The following is a 25867-nucleotide window of genomic DNA, read 5'->3' on the forward strand; positions in this document are numbered from 1 at the left end:
GTTCCTTCCTCTTCTATGGAAACCTATCCCCAAGGGCTCTATGAGTTCAGGTCCTCCAAGGCTTCTCTGCCATTGACGACTGATCCCTGGTGCCTTCAGGGACCAAGAACCCCCCAGGATCCACCTTGAACACCTCAGCTTATCCAGACCCAGACATACCTCTACCCTCTTCCCACTCACCAGCTGAGGGCAGGCCAGCCCGGCCAGGGGCATCCGGCCTCTTCCCTCCAATCTTGCTGCAGAGTGAGGGCTGCTGTCCACTGGGACCACAGATGACAGCAGGCTCATTTGCATATGTGACCTAAGATTGTAATTAAACCCACACGCCCCAGGGGTGAAAAGTAAGCACATTAATTCAGGAGCAATTAAAAGCCTCCAACATCCTCGTCACAGCCACCGCTGCTGAGACTGTTTCTAACTCATGACAGTCGGCTTCTTGAAGGGGGCATCCTCAAGTCTAAGGGGGGCAGATTCCCCAGGCTCCCAGCCCTTCTTAGGATGCCCTGTGCTATTCTGGAGATGTAGCTGTGCAAGGCTGTGCCTAATCTTTTTGTTTATTGTGACAAAATATACGTAACAGAATTTACCATTTTAGCCCTTTTCATGGGTACAATTCAGTGGCATAAGTATAGCCAAAACATGGGGCCCCTGGGCGGCTCGGTCAGTGAAGCATCTGTCTTCGAGCCCTGGGATCGAGCCCTGTGTCAGGCTCCTGGTCAGTCAGCAGAGGTCTGCTTCTCCCCCTCCCTGTGCTCATGCTTGTTCTCTCTCTCCATTCTCTCTCTAATAAGTAAAATCTTTTTTTTTTCAAGTAAGTAAAATCTTAACAAAAAGTATAGCTCAAACATTGTATATCACCATTATCTATTTCCAGAACTTTCTCAGTATCCCAGACAGAAATGCTATACTCGTCCAGCAGTGACTCCTCGTTTCCTCCATTTATTCTACTTTCTGTCTTTGTGAATTTACTATTTTAGATATCTCATCAAAGGGGACTTGTATAATTTTTATCTTTTTTGATCTGCCTTATTTCTTTTAGCATAACGTTTTCAAGGCTTATACATGTTGTAGTGTGTGCCAACACTTCATTCCTTTTTACAGCTGAATAATAGTCCATTTTGTGGGGGTGCCTGGCTGGCTCATTTGGTGGAGCATGCAACTCTTGATCTGAGGGTCGTGAGTTTGAGTCCCATGTTGGGTATAGAGCTTATGTAAGTAAATAAATAAAAACGTAAAGAAATAAAGTGATTATGTATTTTTTAAATATTCCATTTTGTGGGTGTACCGTATTTGTTTATTCATCTGTTGATGGACACTCACCTGTTGATGTTCCACCTGATGGAATAGGTGAGTGGGTGTTTCTACCTTTTGACCATTGTGAATAGTGCTTCTGTGAACGTGGGTGTGCAAATATCTGAGTCCTTGCTTTCAGTTCTTTTGGGGTAGGTACTGAGCAATGGATGCTGGGTCATAGGGGAACTGTCTATGTCACTTTCTGAGCATCTGCCACACTATGTTCCATGGGAACTGTGCCATTTTACATCCTGTGGTAATGGTGAGGTTCCCATTCCTCTATGTTCTCATCAACATTTTTTCTCTCCCATTTTTTCATTAGAGTCATCTCAGTAGGTGGGATCTCATTGTGGCCTCGATTTGCATTTCCTTCATGACTAGTGTCCAGCATCTTCCCATGTGCTTGTCAACCATTTGTTAATCTTTTTTGGTGAAATGTCTTTTCAGGTGATTTGGCTATTTCTTAATTTTTTTGTCTTGTTGAGTTCTAGAGTTCTTTATATTTTCTAGGTACTATCAGATACATGTCTTGCAAATATTTCCTCCTATTCTGTAGTTTTGGTTTTTTTTTTCCACTTTTTTGATTGTGTCCTTTGATGCACAAAAGTTTCTCACCTTTTTTGGTTAAAGATTTACTTGCTTATTTGAGAGAGAGCAGGGGGAAAGGGCCGAGGGAGAGGGAGAGAGAAAAACCTCAAGCAGACTCACCTCTGAGTGCAGAGCCTGATGCAGGGCTGGATTTCAGGACCCTGAGATCATGACCTGAGCCAAAAACCAAGTCGCTCAACCAACTGAGCTATCCAGGCACCCCACAAAAGTTTCTCATCTTGATGAAGTCTAACTTGTTTGTTGCTTGTGCTTTTGGTGTGATGGTCCAGAAACCATTGCCAAATCCAAGGTTATGAAGTTTTGTCCCTATGTTTTCTCCTAAAAGTTTAGGGTTCTAACTCTTACATTTTGATGTCTGGTCCATTTTCAATTACTCTCTATCCATGATGTAAGGGAAGGGTCCAACTTCATTCTTTTGCATGTAGATGTCCAGTTTTCCCAGTACCATTTGTTGAAAACGCCATCTTTTCTCCACTGAGCAAGTAGTCTTGGCTCCCTTGTCAAAAGTCAACTGAGGGGCTCCTGGGTGGGTCAGTCAGGGAAGTGTCTGCCTTTGGCTTGGGTTGTGATCTCTGAGTCCTGGGATCAAGTCCCATGTTGGGCTCCCTGCTTAGCAGGGAGCCTGCTTCTCCCTCTCCCGCTGCCCCTCCCCCTGCTCGTGCTCTCGATCTCTCTCTCTCTCAAATAAATAAATAAAATCTTAAAAAAGGAGGGAGGCTGGGTTGCTCAGTTGGTTGAACGTCACACTCTTGGTTTCAGCTCAGGTCATGATCTCATGGGTCATGCGATGGAGCCCTGAGTGGTGGCTCCACACTCAGCTGAAAGATTCTCTCCCTCTTCCCTTCCCTCCGCCTTTTCTCTCTCTCTCTTTCAAATCAATCAATCAATCAATCAATCTTTAAAAAAAAAAAGTTGATTGACTTTACATATGAGGGTTTCCTTCTAGGTTCTGCACTTTGTCCTCTTGCCAGTGCTATGCCAGCTCTGTAGGACCTGCCCCAGTCTTTTCCATACATCATGTCTCTACTCCTCACCAAACACTACAGGGTGGGCATTATAATCATTCTCACTGTGTGAAGTCAGGCCTGAAAGGTTCAGGGACCTACCCTAGGCTGCAAAGCTGGTGAGGGGCTCATCCTCTGCCAGATGGTACTGCAAGTGCTCCCAGATGACAGACATACCAGACATTCAGAGCAGGTGTGAATTCTGCTGTCTTTACCTCAGAAACAACCTCCAAAGTCAGGCAACGTTCTTGCCAGGCCTCCAGCAATCGGAATCCCAAAGCCAGGGGCCTCCAGGAAGAGGAAGGTAATCCTGAGCACCTGTAAGCCGGTTGAGGGCAAGAAGGGCCAACCCCCAAGAGGCCCCAGACACCCCTCCCAGAGATGAGTGCTCACAGACTCCCTTTCCCCAAGGGCTGACATCTCAGCTACCTCAACCTTATAAGGAAGGGACCCTGGCACACCTGGGTGGCTCAGCGGCTGAGCACCTGCCTTCTGCCCAGGGCATGATCCTGGAGTCCCAGGATCGAGTCCCGCATCTGGCTTCTGCATGGAGCCTGCTTCTCCCTCTGCGTGTGTCTCTGCCTTTCTCTCCTTGTCTCTCATGAATAAATAAAATCTTAAGAAAAGAAAAGAGCCCTCAGGGGGCGGTCGGGGCTGTGAATTTTAGCTGAGTTTAATCCTGGCGGGGCCTGGGAAAGTCCCGACGAAAGCTTCAACCTGCCGGCGCCTGTGGGACCAGGCCTCCTGGCTTGGCCGCGGCGCTGAAGGGCCGCACGGCCTCCCCTCGCCTTCCGCGGACGCAGCTCCGGCCGCCCCTGGCCCGTGCGCAGGATGCCCTCCGTCCACCATCCTTGGGTGAGGTCAGAGGCAGGGCTAGGGGAGGCACGGGGGGCACAGGGTGCAAGGAGGAGCTTCTCTCCGTGAATCTCATTCTCAGTCGTAGCGTGGTGGCTCGTGACTTTCCAAAGCAGGTGGGAAAGATGACTTTGCGGGCACCTGGCGTGTAAAGCTCTGTAGGAAACCGTAGTAAACATAACAGCGAAGAAAGCCTCCTGGACGAGTTGCCAGGAAGGAAACGGAGACCTTGAGAGGAGTCCAGGAGGACCGGGGCCCTGCTCCCCGCGCCAGGCTCAGAGCCCCTGAGGACAGAAGGATGGGTCACCCCCACCTCCGCCGGACAAGGACAAACCCAGCAGGCCGGCGCCGAGCTGCAGCACAGGAGCTCGCCCATAACTAGGTCGGCGGGAGCCACACCGGCTGGCCCCAGGGCGCAGGCAGGCTGCCCGGGCAAGTGGAGCCTGTGCGGGGGTGGGGGTGCGGGGCACCTGGGTGCTCCCTGAAACCAACATGCTGCTTTGCCCAGATCCTGCAAAAACAGGCAGGGACCCTTTTGCTCAGGACTTCACAGCAAGAACAGAGGGGCCAGATGGAGGTGCCAGGCTCCCGTCTGTGCTCAGCCTGGCTGCCCCGGGCTCCGGAGGGAGAATTTGGGGGCCAGGACCTCGACAGGGCTGCCGGGCCTGCCGGGCCTGCCTGTGCCCTGGAACCGCAGCTCCTCGTGGGGCTCCGCTTCCTTCTTCCCTTTGCTGAGAGCCGTCAGGGAAAGGGGGTTGCCTTTGCCAGAGGGGTTGCTTTCCTTTCCTCCTCCTCCTTTGCTTATAAGGGCCAGAGGAACTGAATGCTTTGTTGATTTGTTTCAAATTTTTGTTTAAATTCTAGTTAGTTGGGCAGCCCGGGTGGCTCAGCGGCTTAGCCCCGACTTCACTCCAGGGCGTAATCCCGGAGACCCGGGATCGAGTCCCACATCAGGCTCTCTGTGTGGAGCCTGTTTCTCCCTCTGTGTCTCTCTCTCTGTCTCTCATAAATTAATAAAATATTAAAAGAGAGAGAGAGAGAGAATGGAAGAGAAAATGAGTGGGAATCTGAACCATTTCTCAATAAGGAAAAAAATGACCACCCTTCCGTCTCCAGGCGTTAAATGGGTTTTTGCTCTGCTGAGCTCTCTATCTCTTCTGCAATACGGCCTCCCAGAGGACTCAACCCTCTGTTCCTCCGACTGTTGGTCTTCACGGCTTTCCATCTGTTGCCTCCCACAGACCCTCTGCCACCTGAGTCATCAGCCCACGGCTGGGGTGGGGTGCAAGGCATGGCCCCACCCCTGAAACGCCAACGTGTGAGTGTCGGAGCCCGGATCGTGATGTTCTGGACCCGTTATAGCAGCAAGCCTGATTAGCATTTGCTCAGATCTTTGCAAGGCAGAAAGCCCATATAGGGGCAGCCCGGGTGGCTCAGCGATTTGGCGCCTTCAGCCCAGGCGTGATCCTGGAGAGCGGTGATCGAGTCCCACATCAGGCTCCATGCATGGAGCCTGCTTCTCCCTCTGCCTGTGTCTCTGCCTCTCTCTGTGTCTCTCATGAATAAATAAATAAATAAAATCTTACAGAAAAGAAAGCCCATATAGTACATTACCTATTCCTACTTATCCCATTGCCATCACAGGTTCCTACCATTTTTGCTTTTTAAAAAAAAATGTGTTTTTTTTTCAGTTTTATTGAGATATATTTGGCACACCCAAGCCTTTTTTTTTTTTTTTTTTAAGTAAACTCTACATCCATTGTGGGGCTCGACCCAGGATCCTGAGACTAAGAGTCGCACGCTCCATCAACTGAGCCAGGCCAGTGCCCTCATTTTTGCTTCTTAATCATGGAGGATTAGCTGAAAGAGTCAGATGTGGAAGAAAGGAATGAGGGGGGAGGTATCTAGCTATGAATGGGTTAAAGTTTGTATTCTCTCTAATATTGCCCTCAGGTAAACCTGACTAGTCCACTAGTTAATCAAGCAAGAAAATATCTTCAATATCTTGAGCTATTAATATTTGTGCTATTCTTTTTCCCACTCCCTTTGCTCCTCCCTTAGGAAGAGGATCCACATTGTTTCAAGAATATGAGAGGTATGGTAAGAATGTAAAGGCCAAGGAACAATCAATATGCCCCTTTTGAGGACTCAGCAGGGAAAAGGTAAGGAAGCATCAGGCTTTATGTCACTCTGAGAGAATTGGGAGGAGGACAAGGAGAGAAGGGGCACCCCTAGACTCTGCCCAGACTATGGGAAAATCCCCAGGGGCTGGGGCAAGGAGGGAGGATGAGGCTGGGGGTTACCTGGAAAGAGGTTGTAGAGCAGAGGTGCAAAATGGGTTAGCCCTGGGAGCCCTCCCTGCAAGCAACCCCACCCAAGGGACACTGTGAAGCATCTGATATTGGGGTGGGGAGGTGATGTGTTAGTTTCCAATGGTTGCCATAACAAATGGTCACAAACTAGGTGGCTTAAAACAACAAAAATTTATTCTTTCACAGTTCTGGGGTCCAGAGTCCAAGATCAAGGTGTCAGCAGGGTGGTGCTCAATCTGAAGCCTCCAGGGGAGGCTCCTTCCTTACCTTCTCCAGCATTTCTGGGCATCCCTGAGCATGTAGATACATCACTCCCATCTCTGCTCTTGTCACCATGTGGCCTCCTCTTATCTCTGTGTTTCTTCTACATCTCTGAATTACTCTTTTCCTATAAGAACCCCAGTCATTGGATTTAGGTCCCATTACAGTAGGACCTCATTTTAACTTGATGACATCTCCAAATCAGGTCCCATTCACAGGTCCTAGGGGCTAGGATTTGGACATAGCTTTTTTGGGGAAATGATCCAACCCATAACAGGGCCTTTCAGGCAGAAGAGGACAAATGCCAATGCTCCAGGGTGCCAAGCCTATTATCTGTGTGAATAACAGCCAGGAGGCCAGTGTGGCTGGAGCAAAATGGGCCAGATGGAGAGCAGTGGAGAATGAGGCCATAGAGAAAACACAGGGCCAGATCATGTGGGACTTTGTAGGCCCCTGGTAAATCCTCTGGTTTCTCTCTGAATGAGTTGGAAGCCAGTGGATTTGTTTGAGGGGAGAATGGCAAAATTGTTTGAAACTCAAGTTTTCAAACAATTGCTCTGGTGGCTCCACTGAGAATAGACCGAGGGTTGGGGATGAGGAAGCTACTAACGTAATCCAGGGAAGAGAACACCAAGCTCTGGACCAGGGCAGAACCGCTGCAGGTGGTTAGAAAAGTGGTCAGAGCCTGAATCAATTTTGAAGACAGGATTTGCCAACAGGTTGGATGTGGGGTATGAAAAAGAGGCAGATCAAGAATGGTTCTGAGGTTTTTGGCTCAAACACCTGGAAGGATGGAGCTGCCATCAACTGAGATGAGGAAATCCAGGAAGGAGCATGTCTGAGGGGGGGAAAGCAGGAGTTTGGTTTGGGGCCTAACTGGTTTAAGATGCTGCTGAGACTATGCCACGAAGGCCTGCCCATCTTTGAGTCTGGAGCTCTGGGAAGAGGGCTGGGCTGGAGTGTCCATCTGGGAGTTGTCAGCATGTACTTTCATGTCAAGCTATAAGTACAGGTGCTGCACCCAGGCTCTGAATGTACAGAGAGAAGAGAAAAACCCGAGGTCGGGGCCCTGAGGCAGTACATTTGCAGGTTGGAAGACTGAAAGGGGAAACGGTCACCTACATTTCCCCCAGGTTTAAATATTTTTGCTATAGTTAACTATTGGGGCAGCCCCGGGTGGCTCAGTAGTTTAGCGCCACCTTCAGCCCAGGGCGTGATCCTGGAGACCCGGAATCGAGTCCCATGTCAGGCTCCCTGCATGGAGCCTGCTTCTCCCTCTGCCTGTGTCTCTGCCTCTCTCTCTGTGTGTGTGTCTCTCATGAATAAATAAATAAAATCTTTATTTTTTTATTTTTTTAATAAAATATTTTTAAAAAACCTACTTATTTAAGTAATGTCTACATCCAACGTGGGGCTTGAACTCATGACACCAAGACCTAGAGTCGCATGCTCTACTGACTGAGCCCACCAGGCGCCCCACCCCATGTTCCATTTAACTCTTTAAATAATTAATGTTTTATCTTGTGTGTGATGAGAAATAGGATTCTACACTGGTTTTCCGCGTCCCCCAGACAGTCACAGGAGATAACTACTTTATTTGGAAGGACCCTTCCTGGCCTAATCCCTGGCTTAATAATTATTGATTAACCGTTCTACCATACAGCCATGTCTTCACTGGCAAAATCGCAGTACAAGACGACCCATTCAGACCCGCCCTCGACGTACAGCACAGCCTACTTACCAGCCTCAAAGGAACGCCAGGCAGTTAGTGAAATGCAGAGCATCAAGGGGCCTTCCAAGGTATGTGCTGGATCCAAAGTGAGGCTCTGCTCCCAGGAAAATGTCTTGCATAGGCAGGGAACAAATATTTGTGTAACGGACCAATTATTATAGATAGCTCTGACGTTCTTATCCTTTGTGGATAAGTAAAAAGGTCGAGATTTTGAGTCAAGATGTGAATGAAGGAATCACTTTGCTCTTTTTAATAAGCATCAAAATCGATTTGTGAAAAAAAAAAATCGATTTGTGTTCCTCCGTAAGGGACAGGTTGATAAAGAGGCCATTGGCCAGAATCACACTGATGTGGCTAATGCATCCCTAATGCATTTACTTAGTTCAGGGAACAGTCCTATAGACATTGAATGCATTTTATTCTTTGGAACGATTTATTGCATTTATATGATGCCCTTAGAATTTTTGTGCTTTTGACTGGTTTCACTAAAAACAGAAAATATTTTGTTATGAAAAATATCTTTTGATATTTTTCCCATTTCTTCATCTTTCCTTTTTTTCTATATGAAGGTATTCTTTTGGAAAATTGCATCTGTATTTATTGAGAAAGATTGCATTCTCAGTTTGAGAATTTAAGAATTACGAATTAAGTTGTCAGATAACTTATTTGATACTAAAATTAGGGTTACAATTCTAGTTTTATTTATTCAATGCTAGAACACAGCATTAACTAAAGCACATTTTATTTGATTATGCTGTGCTAAAAAATGGAGATGTGTTAGCTAGACAATGACTGGTTTTCAACATACCTTATGCTATGTTACTCTGCGTTAGAAATGAAGGCACTTTTGGGTGTGCATTAATGACAAGGAGCTACAACTTAGATTTCTAGTTTCTGAGATTTATAATGAAAAGAAGATGATTTTTATTTTTTTAAAGATTTTTATTTATTTATTCATAGAGACACAGAGAGAGAGAGAGAGAGAGAGAGAGGCAGAGACATAGGCAGAGGGAGAAGCAGGCTCCATGCAGGGAGCCCAACGTGGGACTCGATCTCAGGTCTCCAGGATCACACCCCAGGCTGCAGGCGGCACTAAACCGCTGCGCCACAGGGGCTGCCCAAGAAGATGATTTTTAAAAATCAGTTTACCATATTATGAATGTCATATCTCTTTGACAAGCTGGTATTATTTGGAATGAGGAAATGCTGAAGGGTATCTGGTCAAGGCAGTGTGTTTATAATCTGAAGCTTTCATATCCTGAATCAGATCTTTGTCAACAAATAAGGGTGACACAAAAATATTTGTGAAATTATTTGTAAATTAGCCAAGTTAAAAATGGGCCAAATGATCCTATAAAGACTTTGACCTTTTAGACAAGCACTATTAAATAATGAACTGTAAAATAGAGATGACCATAATACATTGATGCATAATGATCATAATGTAAGTACCATCTTAATAGTCTTGGCATCCATCAGAAAACCTATAACTTCTATGACATCGTGAAGAGGCTGTTTTGGACTCAGACCAAAATAAGTTAATTAAATTGTGATATTTTACCAGATAAAAACCAAGAGTGAACTACTTTTTATTGCTGCAAGGTATAAATAGAATACATAAATAGGGATCTGGGGGGATATGCAATTAAATCCCACTAGGTGGAGGGTTGGGGGGTGGGGGGAAGACCTCCTTTGGCCATAAGCAGTTGCAGCATCTGTGAATTTGAAGGTGCACCAATACCATCTTTGGAAGATAAATATCCTTTTCCAGAAATGGCCATGACATATTTTTGTTGTCCCACAAAATATGCAAAAATAAGTGATGAGTTATTTCCAACATTTGTTCAACTGAAGTTTTTTTTTTAATTGTTTCTGTGCTGTTTATTTTGGTGTTTAGATGACAAATCAATCTGCTAATTTTCTCTGCTCAGAAGCCTCCAAAAATAATGTGATTTGGGCAAGTGAAGCTGATTAATGAACATGACCATGAAAAGGCAAATAACTGAAGTATTTGGTTATTATGAAATTGAACTTTAGATAGTTGGTGAAACAATGACAAGACTTTATTTATCTCAAAAGAAAATACACACACACACACACACACACACATATATATATATACTTTTTTTTTGCTGTTTATTTCCAATTAGAAAAACTTTGTTTACCTAGACCTGAGTTTAGTCCACCAAGATCCATCCAATATATGTTCAAGTGTTAAAATACGTAGAATTTTATTTTTTATTTATTTATTTTAAAAGATTTTATTTATTTATTCATGAGAGACACAGAGAGAGAGGCAGAGACACAGGCAGAGGGAGAAGCAGGCTCCATGCAGGGACTCGATCCCGGGCTCCAGGGTCACACCCTGGGCCGAAGGCGGCGCTAAACCGCTGAGCCACCTGGGCTGCCCAAATACGCAGAATTTTAAAGATCACTGTCACAAGGTTTGTATTTATCCGAACATTTGGTTGTTCTGGACAAAATGGAGAATGAAAACACAAAGTCTCTGTCTTTTGGTGGCCCCCGCCTGCCCCTACGGCCCTGAATTATTCTGTTATTTGATGACTACTGCAGGCGGAGGTCATTCTTCACATGACTTCTGAATAAATTAGCTGTTTCATGCACATCTGGTTTCAGGTCATGAGGCATTGGCATGAAAAGCTCAGGGCTGAGAGAGGTCCTGTCCACAAATGTGCAGAGAGTCGTGCAGAAAGACTTGTCCTGTGGGCAGAAGAGGGAGAAGTAGCTTGATTTCAAAGTCCACATATAGCTGAGAGAAAGCCTCTAGTCAGCGTTCCTGGGATGACCTTTCCCTCTTGCAGGGTTAGCAATCTTCTTGGAGTCATGGATCCCCTTTGAAAACCTGAAGAGCACTATGGCTGCTTCTCACGAAACATGTGCATGTGTCAGGTGCACACACACCTCTGCGTGTATGCATGCGCACTCACGTTTACTTCATACCAACTCCAGGAGGCCATGGGCCCCCTAGACTTCCTCAGCATTGCAATTACATGTTGCCTTTGATGTTGGGGAAAAAAGCTTTCTTAAAATATGGGCCACACACTTTATATCACTTTTTTTAATTAAAAAATTTTTTAAAGATTTTATTTATTCATGAGACACACACACACACAGAGGCAGAGACACAGGCAGAGGGAGAAGCAGGCTCCATGCAGGGAGCCCGACCACGGGACTTGATCCTGCGTCTCCAGGATCACGCCCTGGGCTGAAGGCGGCGCTAAACTGCTAAGCCACCCGGGCTGCCCAATAAATCACTTTTTTTTTTTTTTTAAGTAGGCTCCATGTCCAACGTGGGGCTTGAACTCATGACTCTGAGATCAAGAGTTATATGCTCTACTGACTGAGCCAGCAGCTAGGTGCCCCTAAATCACTTTTTAAAATAATGAGTGCTGGGGCAGCTGGGTGGCTCAGTCGGTTAAGCATCCGCCTTTGGCTCAGGTCATGATCTCGGGGTCCTGGAATACAGCCCAGCATCAGGCTCTCCACTAAGTGGGGAGTTTGCTTCTCTCTCTTCCTCTGCCCCTCCCCCCTGCTCAGGCTCTCACTCACTCTCTGTCTCTCTCAAATGAATAAATACAAAAATCTTTAAAAAAATAAAATAAGGGCAGCCCTGGTGGCTTAGCAGTTTAGTGCCGCCTTCAGCCCGGGGCATGATCCTGGAGACCCAGGATTGAGTCCCACATCAGTCTCCATGCATGGAGCCTGCTTCTCCCTCTGCCTGTGTCTCTGTCTCTCTCTCTGTGTCTCTCATGAATAAATAAATAAAATCTTTTAAAAAAATAAAAATGAAATGAATGTTGTGCACAAGCCAATTTAGAGGAACTATGTTTGGGGCACCTGGCTGGCTCAGTCGGTAGAGCATGCAACTCTTGATCTCAGGGTTGTGAGTTCGAGGCTCATGTTGGAGAGAGTTTACTTTAAAAAAAGATAAATAAAGGACCTTTACTTCATAATGTAACTAAGTCTAGAGCAGTGTCTAGTGTAGACTAACTAGTTGGTTTGCTCTAGTTACTTGCTTTTGCCCCTCCCCTAAACATTTGTTCTGTGGCTCTGTGGTTCTAGGAACCCCCACAGGGAGTCAGGAAGCTGGGGCTTAGCCCAAGACTAAGGGAAGGGTCCTACCCTTGGTCTTCAGTTTCCTCGTCAATAGAAAAGAAGGGATTTGGATAAGTCAGCAGTTCTCAAGGGACCCTTTTTTGGGGTCTGCAAGGTCAAAAACATTTCACAACAAACCAAGATGCTATTTGCCTTAATCACTATGGCGAGTGCACAGTGGGGTTTAGCAGAGGCTATGTGACCTGTGATGAGGTCATTGTTCTGACAGTGTGCAGAACGTGAGTTTGTGTATTCTTGTGTTTCAAAGACAATGTGATACACGTCAGAGGGTAAAACCCACTGAAACAAAAGCTCTTTGGCTTATTCTCTTGGTTTCCTTAGCTCTAACAAAGTACCACAAACCGGGTGACTTAAGACAATAGAAATGTATTGTCTTATATCTCTGGAGGCTAGAAGTCCCAAGCCAAGGTGTTCATAGGGTTGTTTCTTATTTTTTCAAATCTTTTTTTAGAGAAGGAGAAAGAGTGCTTCCGAACATGAGGGGGGTGGTCAGAAGGAGAGGGAGAGAGAGAATGAGAAGCAGGCTCCACAGCCAGTGCAGAGCCCCACTCAGGGCTTGATCCCACTTCCCCAAGACCATGACCTGAGCCGAAATCAAGAGTTGGATGCCCCCCCTCCTCAAAAAAAGAATTAGATGCCCAACTGACTGGGCCACCCAGATGCCCTTATTTATCTATCTATCTATCTATCTATCTATCTATCTATCTATCTATCTAATTTATTTATTTTTAAAGATTTTATTTATTTATTCCTGAGAGACATAGAGAGAGGCAGAGACATAGGTAGAGGGAGAGGGAGAAGCAGGCTTCCTGTGGGGAGCCTGATGTGGGATTAGATCCCAGGACCCAGGGATTATGACCTGAGCCAAAGGCAGATGCTCAACCACTGAGCCACCCAGGTGTCCTATTTTTATTTTTTTTCACAAAATTTTATTTTTCAATAATCTCTATATCCAGTGTGAGGCTCCAACTCACAACCCTAAGGTCAAGAGTCACAGGTGCCCCTAACTGAGCCAGCCAGATGCCCAAAGGGCTGCTTCCTTTTGAGGGTGCTGAAGGAGAATCTGTTGCAGGCCTCCCTCCTCACTCCTGGTGGTTGCCAGCCATACTCGGTGTCCCTTAGCTTGTAGACACATCGCTCAAATCTCTGCCCCCATCTTCACATGCCATCTCCCTGAGTCTCTGCATCTTTAGATGGCTATCTTCTTATGAGGACATCCTTCATGTTGGATTGGGGCCCACTCTACTCCAGTATGACACCATCTTAACTCATTACCACTGCAACAACCTTATTCCAAACAAAGTCACATTCTGAGGGACTAGAGGTTAGGATTTCCACATATCTTTTTTGAGGGACATAATTCAACCTAAACAGTAATTAATAATATTTAAGATCTTGGGGCATTTTGGTGGCTCAGTTGGTTCAGCATCTGCCTTTGACTCAGGTCATGATCCTGGGGTCCTGGTATCGAGCCCCATGTGGGGCTCCTTGCTCAGCAAGGAGCCTGCTTCTCTTTCTCCCTCTGCCCCTCCCCCTCACTTGTGTTTTCTCTCTCAAATGAATAAAATCTTTAATAAATAAAAATAATAATATTTAAGATCCTGAGACTGAAGAGTCTGACTAGATGATTTCAAGGGTTCTACCCAGATAAAGCATTATAAGATTCGAAGGTAAGGGGCACCTGGGTGGCTCAGTCAATTAAGCGTCTGCCTTCAGCTCAGGTTGTGATCCCGGGGTCCTGGGATCAAATCCTGCATCTGGCTCCTTGCCCCTTGGAGAGTCTGTCTCTCTCTCTTGTGAATGAATAAATAAAATCTTTATTAAAAAAAAAAAAGATTCTGGGGATCCCTGGGTGGCACAGCGGTTTGGCGCCTGCCTTTGACCCAGGGCGCGATCCTGGAGACCCGGGATCGAATCCCACATCAGGCTCCCGGTGCATGGAGCCTGCTTCTCCCTCTGCCTGTGTCTCTGCCTCTCTCTCTCTCTGTGACTATCATAAATAAATAAAAATTAAAAAAAAAAAGATTCTAAGCGTCTTTGAATGGTAATAATAAATTTATTTATTATACCATTTAATGGTAATAATAAATTCTGCTTTATTAAAAAAGATTCTAAGCATCTTTTAATGGTTAAGGTAAATTTTAATAGATTCAGACTTGGCTTCTGCTAACCTTATATTTTTCTCACTCTCAGGTTTCTTGATATTTGTATCTTCACACCATCCTAAGGATCTCGTACAGCACTAGTAGCCTTGACTGAATGGGACTGTATCATTTTTTGGTTACTTCCATGAATACCATGCTAATGATTTGCAGATGCTTATATTTCTCTTCTAAGGATCAACATATCTGTTTAAAAAACCGTGCTATAAACTGAGGGTATTGACTGTCAATCATTCCTCCAGGGTAATTGGAGGCAAAGACGCCAGGAGTGCCTGGATGGCTCAGTTGGTCAAGCATCTGACACTTTTTTTTTTTTTTAAGAGAGGGAGAGAGGAGAAGGGAGGGGCAGAGGAAAAGAGAGAGAGAGAATCTTAAGCAGGCTTCATACCCAGCATGAGCCCAATGCCAGGCTTAATCTCACAACCCTGAGATCATGACCTGAGCCAAAAGCAACCGTGCTGACTGAGCCACCCAGGTGCCCCAAGTGTCCAGCTCTTGATCTTGGCTCACGTCTTGATTTGAGCTCAGGTCTTGATCTCAGGGTCGGGAGTTCAGGCCTCTCCCACACCCCAAAAAAGGGAAGCGATGACACCAGAGTCTTTTGAAGGCAGATGAAAATTTTTTCTCCACATTAAACAGGTTTACATTTCAAAGAGTTGTTCCTAAATCTTAAACCCCTTTCAGTTCAGCTTTGAGACTATGGGATCCTATGGAAAGCAAATGCAACCTTTGTTTACCGAGTAAAGGGCAGTTGTCATTTCTCTACTGTTGCTAGCTTTACTCTGCTGCTGAAAAAAAAAAATCCAAGTGAGTGCCAGGGATTTGTCTTATAAAGCACAGTAGAAGGGGCGCTTGGTTGGGTCAGTTGGAAGAACATGTGACTCTTGATCTTGGGGTCATGAGTTTAAGCCCCATGTTGGATATAGAGCTTACTTTAAAAAAAAAGTATGGTAGAGAAAGAGAAAGTGGCTTTTTGTAATATTATGAGGATATTTGGCTATTATTTTTCTTTTAAAAAATATTTTATTTTTAAGTAATCTTCATACCCAATGTGGGTATACAAACCCAAAATCAAGAGTTACATGATCCACTGACTGCGCCAGGCAGCCGCCCCAGCTAGTATTTTTCTTAAAAATTTAAAAAAACTTTTTCTTAACAAGCTAAGTGTAGGACATAATAGACAAATAGATTTTTAAAAATATTTTATTTATTTATTCATGAGAGACAGAAAAATGATGTAGCAGAGAGATTGGAGAAGGCTGAGTAATATTCATGAGTATGGGAAGGAAAGGGTCAAAGCAGAGGGCTGGGCTTCCATAGGACCCTTGGTGATTCATCTGTAATAGCAGGCAGGAAGCCAGAGGCTGGGTTCAGAAATGGATAGATAGATGTGGGGAGTGGGCAGTCTGTGGACTTTCTCTGCTCATTACGTCAATAATCACGGTGACCTCGGAAAGAAGGGAGGAGGTGTTGGAGGTTTGAGGAGGGAGGAATGGATGTGAGATTATTGGCTGGAGCACTGCGGGAGAAATGAACCTGGGTAAGTATCCTATGATTGCCAAGGGCATTAAAAGTCCACTTGAGGTTTGTGGTCATGGATTCAAAATAAAATCAGGCAGTGTGATGCCAAAAGAGTTTGGCTGGGCAGGTGGAGATGTACTCAACATCTCCAGCATGGAGATGGAATTATTATAGGCAGCATGTTGGAATTATCACCAGGATTGTGGTTTAACTCGGAGAATATTAGGAAGGGAGAGGACAAGCTTCTGAGCTTCTGTGTGCAAGGCAGAGGGTACAGTGCTTGATCATAGAATGTAAACAGATACAGAGGAGAGAGGTCATCGAGTCACTGGGGATATTGTATTAGGACTGACTCAGATTTGTTTTAAGAAGACAAGAATCTGACTTCTCAAACACAGATATACACCACATGTATGTATGGTCCAATCATAGGTTCTCAGAAAATCCTTAAGATTAAAACAATGCCGGGATGCCTGGGTGGCTCAGTGGTGGAGGGTCTGCCTTTGGCTCAGGGCATGATCCCAGGATCCTGGATGAGACCCAAATTGGGCTCCCTGTGGGGGGCCTGCTTTTCCCTCTGACTGTGTCTCTGCCTTTCTCTCTCTGTGTCTCTTATGAATAAATAAATAAATCTTTTTTTTTTTTTTTTAATTTTTATTTATTTATGATAGTCACACACACAGAGAGAGAGAGAGAGAGGCAGAGACACAGGCAGAGGGAGAAGCAGGCTCCATGCACTGGGAGCCTGACGTGGGATTCGATCCTGGGTCTCCAGGATCGCGCCCTGGGCCAAAGGCAGGCGCTAAACCGCTGCGCCACCCAGGGATCCCTAAATAAATAAATCTTAAAAAAAAAAGAAATGCTTCTTTCTTTCTTTTTTTTTGAAGTGCTTATTTCTTAAAAAAAATTAAAACAATGCCTGTAGCTTTGTCTACTTCATATTGGTCTAGTTTAATCTGCATTAACATTAATTAACATAAACATTATAGGACAAATAACTTGTTTTTTATTTTTATTTTTATTTTTTATTTTTTTTTTAATTTTTATTTATTTATGATAGTCACAGAGAGAGAGAGAGAGAGAGAGGCAGAGACACAGGCAGAGGGAGAAGCAGGCTCCAGGCACTGGGAGCCCGACGTGGGATTCGATCCAGGGTCTCCAGGATCGCGCCCTGGGCCAAAGGCAGGCGCCAAACCGCTGCGCCACCCAGGGATCCCTGTTTTTTATTTTTAATTTTAAATTTTTTTATTATTTGAGAGAGAGAAAGAGCAGAGCGTGCGAGAACAGGAGTGGGGGCGTAGGGGCAGAGGGAGAGGGAGAAGCAGACTCCCCACCAAGCAGAGAGCCTGATGGAAGGCTCGATCCCAGGACCCTATGATCATGACTTGAGCTGAAGGCAGATACTTAACCTATTGAGCCACCCAGGAGACCCTAAATAAATTATTTTAAATTAGCTCACAAAAAATGATTTGATAACATTTCAGTGACTTTAAGTAGTTTATTTTCCCCAAATCCAATGATCAACTTCATTCAAAAGTTTTCAAAGATTGGGACGTGGGAATCCCTGGGTGGCTCAGCGGTTTAGCACCTGCCTTTGACCCAGGGCGCAATCCTGGAGTCCCGGGATTGAGTCCTGCTTCGGGCTCTCGGCATGGAGCCTGCTTCTCCCTCCTCCTGTGTCTCTGCCCCTCTCTCTCTCTCTCTCTTTTCTCTCTATGTCTATCATAAATAAATAAATAAATAAATAAATAAATAAATATTTAAAAAAAAACAAAAAAACAAAACAAACAAAAAAAAAAAACAAAGATTGGGATGCCTGGTGGCTCAGCCGTTAAGCATCTTCCTTCAGCCCAGGGTGTGATCCTGGAGTCCCGGGATCGAGTCCCATGTCGGGCTCCCTGCACGGAGCCTGCTTCTCCCTCTGCCTCTCTCTCTCTGTGTCTCTCATGAATAAATAAATAGAATCTTAAAAAAAAAAAAAAGTTTTCAAAGATTTATACCTGACAATGGTCAATGCCGAAGCTTACATCTGCTAGATACTCACATTGGCTATAACTGAACTGAGTCTTATATTGAGTTAAGCAGCATCCACAGTCAACCCTGAGGGCTTTACATGCATTCTTTAAATCCCCACCACACCCCTTCTTTGTGATTCAACAAATCAGCATCTCCTTAATTCTTTCTGGAAGCCCAGTGAGACTTTTCAACGAGCACATGTGGTTGGAAATCGGATGTTGGGTTTAGATCTTATCCAGAATAAGAATCTCCATGCTGGTGTGGAGCTGATCTCACGACCCTGAGATCATGACTGGAGCCGAAAACAAGAGTGAGACACCCATTCGACTGTGCCACCCAGGCACCCCTAAAGGTAACTATTTTATTTTTTCAAAAAATATTTTATTTATTTATTCATGAGAGACACAGAGAGAGAGGCAGAGACACAGGCAGAGGGAGGAGAAGCAGACTCCATGCAGGAGCCTGATGCGGAACTCGATCCCAGAACTCCAGGAGGTCCTGAGCTAAAGGCAGACGCTCAACCACTGAGCCACCCAGGCATCCCTAAAGGTAACTATTTTAAAATGTATTGAACTATTTAGAAGCTGAAGTTCGGTTTTACTCAATTGTTAATTTTTTTGACACAAGCCATTTCAAAGGACACCATCCATGTCAGGCACATCAAGGATACTGCCAACACCAGGGCCTGTTTAAGGGGCAGCTGCTCTGCCAGAGTTCCCGAGGAAGCAGCAGCCCTGAGCCTTGGTGCTTTGCACCACATTGCAAGGGACATCCTTCACTGCTTGCTGCTACTACATGCACCCACAGGGCGCCAGGGACCAGGTCAGGGCTGGGCCTCAGTGGAATGAACTGGGCCACATAGGTTTGCCTATCTCAGGAATTTTATTTATCTTTTGTTTAAAAAAATATTTTATTTATTTATTTATGAGAATACACAGAGAGGAGAGAGAGAGGCAGAGACACAGGCAGAGAGAGAAGCAGGCTCCATGCAGGGAGCCGGATGTGGGACTCGATCTCAGGTCTCCAGGATCACACACTGGGCCAAAGGCAAGTGCTCAACCGCTGAGTCACCCAGGCGTCCCTATCTGTTTTTTAAAAAGATTTTATTTATTTATTCATGAGGTACACACAGAGAGAGAGAGGCAGAGACAAGGCAGAGGGAGAAGCAGGCTCTCTGCGGGGAGCGCCCTGGGGGACTCAATCGTGAAACTCCAGAATCATGACCTGAGCCAAAGGCAGATGCTCTACCACTGAGCCACCCAGGAGCCCTGTCTCAGGAATTTTAAGTAGGAAATAAGTCCTGAGGTGGCCAGCAGAAGCAGCTCTACCTGAGAAGCCACAAGCTACAGAAAAGCTAGAGAAGCCACTAAAGGCCACATGGGAGCCGACATGTCCACAGACATGGATTTGCTGAGATTATGAGAAAGCAGACACTCTGGAGAGAAAAGGAGGTACACGGTGAAGGTTGAGGAAGCCAGCATGTGGGAGAGAGAAGGAAGGGGAGGCAGTGATGATGTCCTGGGGCCCCAACCTTCCTGGGGCCCTGCTTCTTGTCTCATAGTTCCTGATGTCACTGGGTTCGGCTTTGCCTGGGCTCCTGTCTCTTGTTACTTGACATGCTGAGTCTCTGTGTCTTACAACACAAACAGCAGAGGTAAAATGCTCTTTATAAAAAAGTTAATAGACTTTTTCAGAGTAGTTTTAGGTTTACAGCAAACTGAAGCAGGAAGTGTAGAGTTCCTGTGTGCCCTTTCACCCCTACTCCAGTCTTCTTTTATTAACGACTTGTGTTAGTGTGGTCTATTTGTTTAATTGATGAACCAATATAGAAATATTATTTATTAACTAAAGTCCATTGTTTACAGTAGGATCCGTTCACTCTGTGTTTTATAGATTCTGTTGGTTTTAGCAAATGTATCATGACATGTATCCACCCTTACAAAATCATACTGAATCATAGTGGAACTTTTGTGAAATAGTGAAAACTATTTTACTGTATAGTGAAAAATCCCCTGTATCCACCTATTCAGGCCTTTCCCTTATCCCTGGCAACCACTGATCTTTATATTTCCTATTCTAGGATGTCTTTTCCAGACATAGTTTTGCCTTTTCCAGAATGTCATATAGTTGGAAACACACAGTGACTTTTTTCGTATTGGTTTATTTCACTTAGTAATGCCTGTAAGGTTCCCTCATGCCTGTTTATGGCTTGATAGCTTAGTGCCTTTTAGTGCTGAATAATATTCCATTGAATGGATGCGACATAGCTTGTTTATCCATTCACTTATTGAAGGATATTTTGGATACTTTCAAGGTAAAATGCTCTTTTAAGATTTTTTAAAATATTATATTTATTTATTTATTCATGAGACACACACACACACACACACACACACACACACACAGACACAGAGGCAGAGGGAGAAGCAGGCTCCATGCAGGGAGCCCAACGTGGGACTCAATCCCGGGTCTCCAGGATCACACCCTGGGCTAAAGGCGGCGCTAAACCGCTGAGCCACCCGGGCTGCCCCTCTTTTAAGATTAAAGAGAGGGGGGATCCCTGGGTGGCTCAGCGGTTTAGTGCCTATCTTCAGCCCAGGGCGTGATCCTGGAGACCCGGGATTGAGTGCCGCACTGGGCTCCCTGCATGGAGTCAGCTTCTCCCTCTGCCTGTGTCTCTGCCTCTCTCTCTGTATCTCTCATGAATTAAAAAAAAAAAAAAAAAATCTTAAAAAAAAGAAAGATTAAAGAGAGTAATTATTCTGGAAGTTGGAGTATTTGAGGAGACATTTGGGATTGAAATTTGAAATTAAGAGGTCGTAAGTGTTGAATGAAAAGGAGGAGGCATTTAACTGAGTGCCCCAGACATGTCCAACATAGACACTGGAGCTTGGATGGCAGAGGGTGAATTTTGTTGTTTCCTCTGGTTTACAGAGTTACTTGCCCATTTGCTCTGTTTGTAAACAAATGCATTTTGGTGACAAATAGCACCTGCTTCATCAATGTTGAAGATTAAATTCTGGGGGTGCCTGGGTGGCTCAGTCCATTGTGTCTGACTCTTGATTTCAGCTCAAGTCATGGTCTTGGGGTGTTGGGATTGGGTCCTGTGTCAGGCTCCATGCTTAGCGTGGTGTCTGCTTGTCCCTCTCCCTATGCTCTTTGTCTCACTCACACTCTCTCTCAAATAAATAAATAAAATATTTAAAAAGGTTAAATTCTGGATTCCCAAATAAAATGTTAGAATCTGATATTTATTTCCTATGGACTCTCCCTTCTGAGGGCCCCTTTGTGATTAAGTCCAGTCGTCTTTGTTCACCATTGAGACAAAATAGGGCTTGTGGATAATTTTTAACTCCCCATTACTATGCCCTTATTCTTGCTAGAAAAATATCTTTCCTCCAAGGTAAATCTAAGTAATTTACCAAAGATGCGGAGGAAATGTTTATCTTGAAATGCAGCTTCCCCCAGGGTGGAATTTGCTGGCTCTCCGGCTCGCTCGGTTAACAGTGGACAGCTGTTTATAACAGGAACTGTGGACTAGCACGTCTCAGTGAGATGGCAGGCAGACAAAGGAGGACTGCGAACGATCAAACTTGGAATTGGGCCAAGACAATGAAAATCAGCATCTCCTCCCTTTAATTCTTTCACGAAGCCTCGTGAGACTTTTCAATGACCGCATGTGGTCTGAAGTCAGATGTTGGGTTTAGATCTTATCCCAAAGGCACCCAAGGTCCCCGGATAGCATGCTGTGGCATTGGCTGGCTAAGTGTGAAGCAGAGAAGAGCATCACTCTGCTGGATCTGATGTGGTTCAGTGGAGCAGGTCTCCTAGAGATTTGTCTATAGGTGTGTTGGTATACAGACCCACTTTACTTTGGTTGAAAGAAAATTCATCTGAGCCTGGAGTTGAATGGAGAACCAATTTAATTGTTATCTACAATCAGTCACGTCCACACAAAGGAAAAGGGCTATGAGTTTTGGGAAGCTGTTTCACTTTCGTACATGTCTGGATGCATGACATGCACCTCCTGCAATAGGTGCCATCATCACCCATTTCTCTGTTTCAGTTCAGTACAGGGACTTTCAAAGGCTGCCAGGGGTTACTCACTTGGCCTGAGGGAAAAGACTGGAGAACAAATTTGATTTACAACAAACTATGAAGCGAAACCCCATTGTGGGTAAACCCAAGGTGAGTGCTGAGTGTCCCAGACACCCCACAATGGGGAGCAGTCAGCTCTGCTCTTGCTCAACCTGAAAAAGTGCAATGTGAGGTTGCTGAAGCTCATATTGGCTGGCATTTGCACTGCAGAAACTTGGAAGGCAGTTTCAAAGAAAATGCGTAGAAACAAGCTTCAGTCTGTTACCAGGCTTGATAAAACACCCCAGTTTTGCTGAAGGCATTTTAGAGGAAAATAATTTACTAGTTCTAAAGCTCAGGTACTTCTGGTGAATTATGAGGGCTACCTACTAGTCACATGTTCAAAGAACTTGAATTCTTTTTTTTAATTATAAAAATTATACATGCTTGATATGAAGAGAAAAAATCAAACAGAACAGAGTAGAATGATATCAAAAGTCTTTCTCCTGTTCCCTCCTTATTCTTCATTCCATGCCCAGTGGACCCACTCTAAATGTTTTCCTGGTGAATATGTTTTTAGACATCTTTGAAGCATACATATATACATTTGTCCTTCTAAAAATACAAATAGGGGCCGACTGGCTGGCTCACTGGGTAGAGCCTGTGACTCTTGATCTGGGGGTTGTGAGTTCAAGCTCCGGGGTGGGCATGGAGCCTACTTAAAACTCAAATAGAATTATACTTTGGGGGGCACCTTGGGTGGCTCAGTAGTTGAGCATCTGCTTTCGGCTCAGGTCATGATTCCGGGGTCCTGGGGTCAAGTCCCGCACTGGGCTCCTTGTGGGAAGCCTGTTTTTTCCTCTACCTGTGTCTCTGCCTCTCTCTGCATCTCTCATGAATAAATAAATAAAATCTTAAAAAAAGAATTATACTTTGGATAATTGTTCTGTGACTTGCTTTGTTATTTTAACTCTGAATCCTGATTATCATTCTATATCAATTCAGATTTATCTAATCCCCCCCTTTTTTTTTAAGATTTTACTTATTTTTTCATTACAGAGCGAGAGAGAGGCAGAGACACAGGCAGAGGGAGAAGCAGGCTCCATGCAGGGAGCCCAATGTGGGACTTGATCCCAGCACCCTGGGATCATGCCCTGGGCCAAATGCAGATGCTCAACCGCTGAGCCACCCAGGGATCCCTCTAATCCTTTTTGAAAGCTATAAAGTATTCCATTGTATGTTTGTACTATGATTTATTTAAATACTCTGTTGATGGATGTTTAGATTTTTCTGGATTTTCACTATCATAAATAACGTTGCTTTTATATATGTTTGTATATGTTTTTGTACATTTATGCAAGATTATTTGTAGAATGGCTTTCTAGAAGTGGAGTTTTTGGGTCAAAGGGTATGGATATCTAAACTTTCCATAGGTGGTTGCCAAATTGTGTTCTAAAAAAGGGACTGATTACATTACAGAGTACTTATTTTCCCACATCCCCATTGACAGTGGGTATTATGAAGTTAAAAATTTTCCCTAATGTGAGACATGATTTTAACTTGCATTTATTTTATTATGATTGAATCATGTTTACTGAACACATTTCTCTGTGAATTTGTTCCTATATTTTGTCCATTCTTCTGATTTTTTTTCTTACAAATCTGTAAGAACTCTTTGTATTAAAGAAGTTAATACTTTAGGGGTGCCTGGCTGGCTCAGTTAGTAGAGCATGCAACTCTTGATTTTGAGGTTGTGAAGTTAAGCCCTATGTTAGGTGTAGAGATTACTTAAAAATAAAATCTTAAAAAAAAAAGAAAGAAGGAAGTTAGTACTTTATTATGGGTGTTGAAAATATTTTTCCTCCATTTGTTTGTTTCTTGCATTGTTTTTGTGTGTGTGTGTGTGCCTTATAGAGATGTAAAATATACATAGATAAAATTTTTTTTTTTTTTTTTTTTTACATAGATAAAATTTATTGGTGTTTTTCCTTTATGGCTTCTGGGTTTCCGGTCATGCTTAAAAAAAAAACTTCTTCAATCCATGATTTGAAAAAATTTTAGTATTCCTCTCATTACTTTCATTAAAAAAATCATAAAATATCTGACCTCTATGTGGGTTACAGAGGACAGTAATAAAATAAACTTCTAAACTTAACCTAACAAATAGTGGTTCAGTGGCTCTTACAAGGACCTGTAGGCCACAGTAAAGTCTCTGTAACTTTTTTTTTTTTTAAGATTTATTTATTATTTGAGAAAGAGAGAGAGAAAACAAGCACAGAGGAAGGGGCCTAGGGAGAGGGAGAAAGAGAGATTTTTTTTTTTTTTAAGATTTTATTTATCTATTCATGAGAGACCCAGAGAGAGACGGAGACACAGGCAGAGGGAGAAGCAGGCTCCCTGCAGAGAGCCTAATGTGGGACTTGATCCGAGGACTCCAGGATCAGGACCCAAGCCAAAGGCAGATAGATGCTCAACCACTGAGCCACCCAGGTGCCCAGAAAGAGAATCTTAAGCAGGCTTCACATCCAGCATGGAGCTTGATCTCATGACCATGAGATCATGACCTGTGCTGAAATCAAGTGTTGGATGCTTAACCAACTAAACCACCCAGGTACCCCTAAAAAATTTTTTTCCTGTATTTTGTTTTGTTTTCTTGTATAGATATCTAGTTGTCCCAATGTCATTTATTAAAGAATCCCTCTTTCTCCTGGCTTTTTTTAGATAATGGTATTACATCTCTGATATGACCTCTGTATTCAGAATGAAATCACTTCTATCTGTAGTAAGACACATAAAATAACAAACAAAAGTCCTTCTTGATCTTTCCAAATTCAGTAACTAAATCCCCACTTTCTAAAGCTTGCTGAAAAAAGAATAAGGAAATTCTTTCTAATTTCATAGTGGGAAAAAAAACCCACTAGATATTTGACCCCTTTCACCTTGACCAAGCTATTTAACTTCTCCAAGCCCGTTTCTTGACCTCTACAATGGAGATAATAATACACCTCATGGGTTGTTGTCAGGACTAAGTGGACCAAGGAGCACTACATGCTTTGCATGGCGCTAGGGACGTAAAAAGCTTTCAGTCCGTCGTTTAATAGTTGTCTTTATTAAGATGTATTGTTATTACATTATCAGCCTCTCAGGAAGGCTGTTCTCTCCAGCTTTATGGCTGAACGATAAGTCTTGCATGGGATTGTTGTAGTTAAAGAGATCTAGTTTGCCAATTATATAGTGCAATACCGTAATATTATGCTTCATAACAATGTAAGATCTTGAAACTTCTAAATCTATGTATTTTTTTTTTTTTAAAGGAGGCTCTATGCCCAACCTGGGGCTTGAACTCACAACCCGGAGATCAAAAGTCACATGCTCTTCCACCTGAACCATCCAGGAACCCTTAAATCTACTTTTTTTTTTTTTTTTTTTTTTTTAAGAGAGGGAGGGGAGGAGAGGGAAAAGTGGAAGGAGAAAAAGAATGTCAAGCAGACTGCCTGCTAAGTGCAGTGGCCCATTTTGGGGCTCGATCCCACAACCCTGAGATCATGACCCAAGCTGAAATCAAGAGCTTGGGACGTTCAACTGACTGAGTTGAATCTACATTTTTATAAACTAATGAAAGTGATGGCAAGCCCTAATACTACAATAAATGTGGCTAACTGATCTTGAGAGCTTTTCTCCTCCCTGCTGAATGGTGGTGTAGGGCATCTTCTGAAAAACTGTTGTCTATTGCCCACCACAGGGCTGAACCTTTATTAGAAAGGGTGTCCTTGTAAATGTAGATGGTGATGGACACTGAAGCCGTCTAATACACTTTACTATTTTCAAACTGAGGTCGAATAGTTCCATTCATATCTAGGATGTCCGGAGCCATTTATTATGTTGTAA

General features: G+C 44.0%; 2 long non-coding RNA genes across 2 annotated transcripts; both read left to right on the forward strand.

Annotated features, from left to right (window-relative positions):
* The first annotated feature begins 5510 nt into the window (after nucleotides 1-5510).
* On the forward strand, nucleotides 5511-8553 carry LOC144304947 (uncharacterized). Its single transcript, XR_013371948.1, has 3 exons — nucleotides 5511-5584; nucleotides 5827-5923; nucleotides 7998-8553. It is a non-coding gene; the product is annotated as an uncharacterized LOC144304947 (long non-coding RNA).
* A 6885-nt stretch (nucleotides 8554-15438) lies between these two features.
* On the forward strand, nucleotides 15439-25643 carry LOC144310412 (uncharacterized). Its single transcript, XR_013376116.1, has 4 exons — nucleotides 15439-15909; nucleotides 18076-18254; nucleotides 21969-22090; nucleotides 25294-25643. It is a non-coding gene; the product is annotated as an uncharacterized LOC144310412 (long non-coding RNA).
* The last annotated feature ends 224 nt before the right edge of the window (nucleotides 25644-25867 follow it).

The sequence above is a fragment of the Canis aureus genome, chromosome 3 (genome assembly GCF_053574225.1).
Source record: "Canis aureus isolate CA01 chromosome 3, VMU_Caureus_v.1.0, whole genome shotgun sequence".
NCBI lineage: Eukaryota > Metazoa > Chordata > Mammalia > Carnivora > Canidae > Canis > Canis aureus.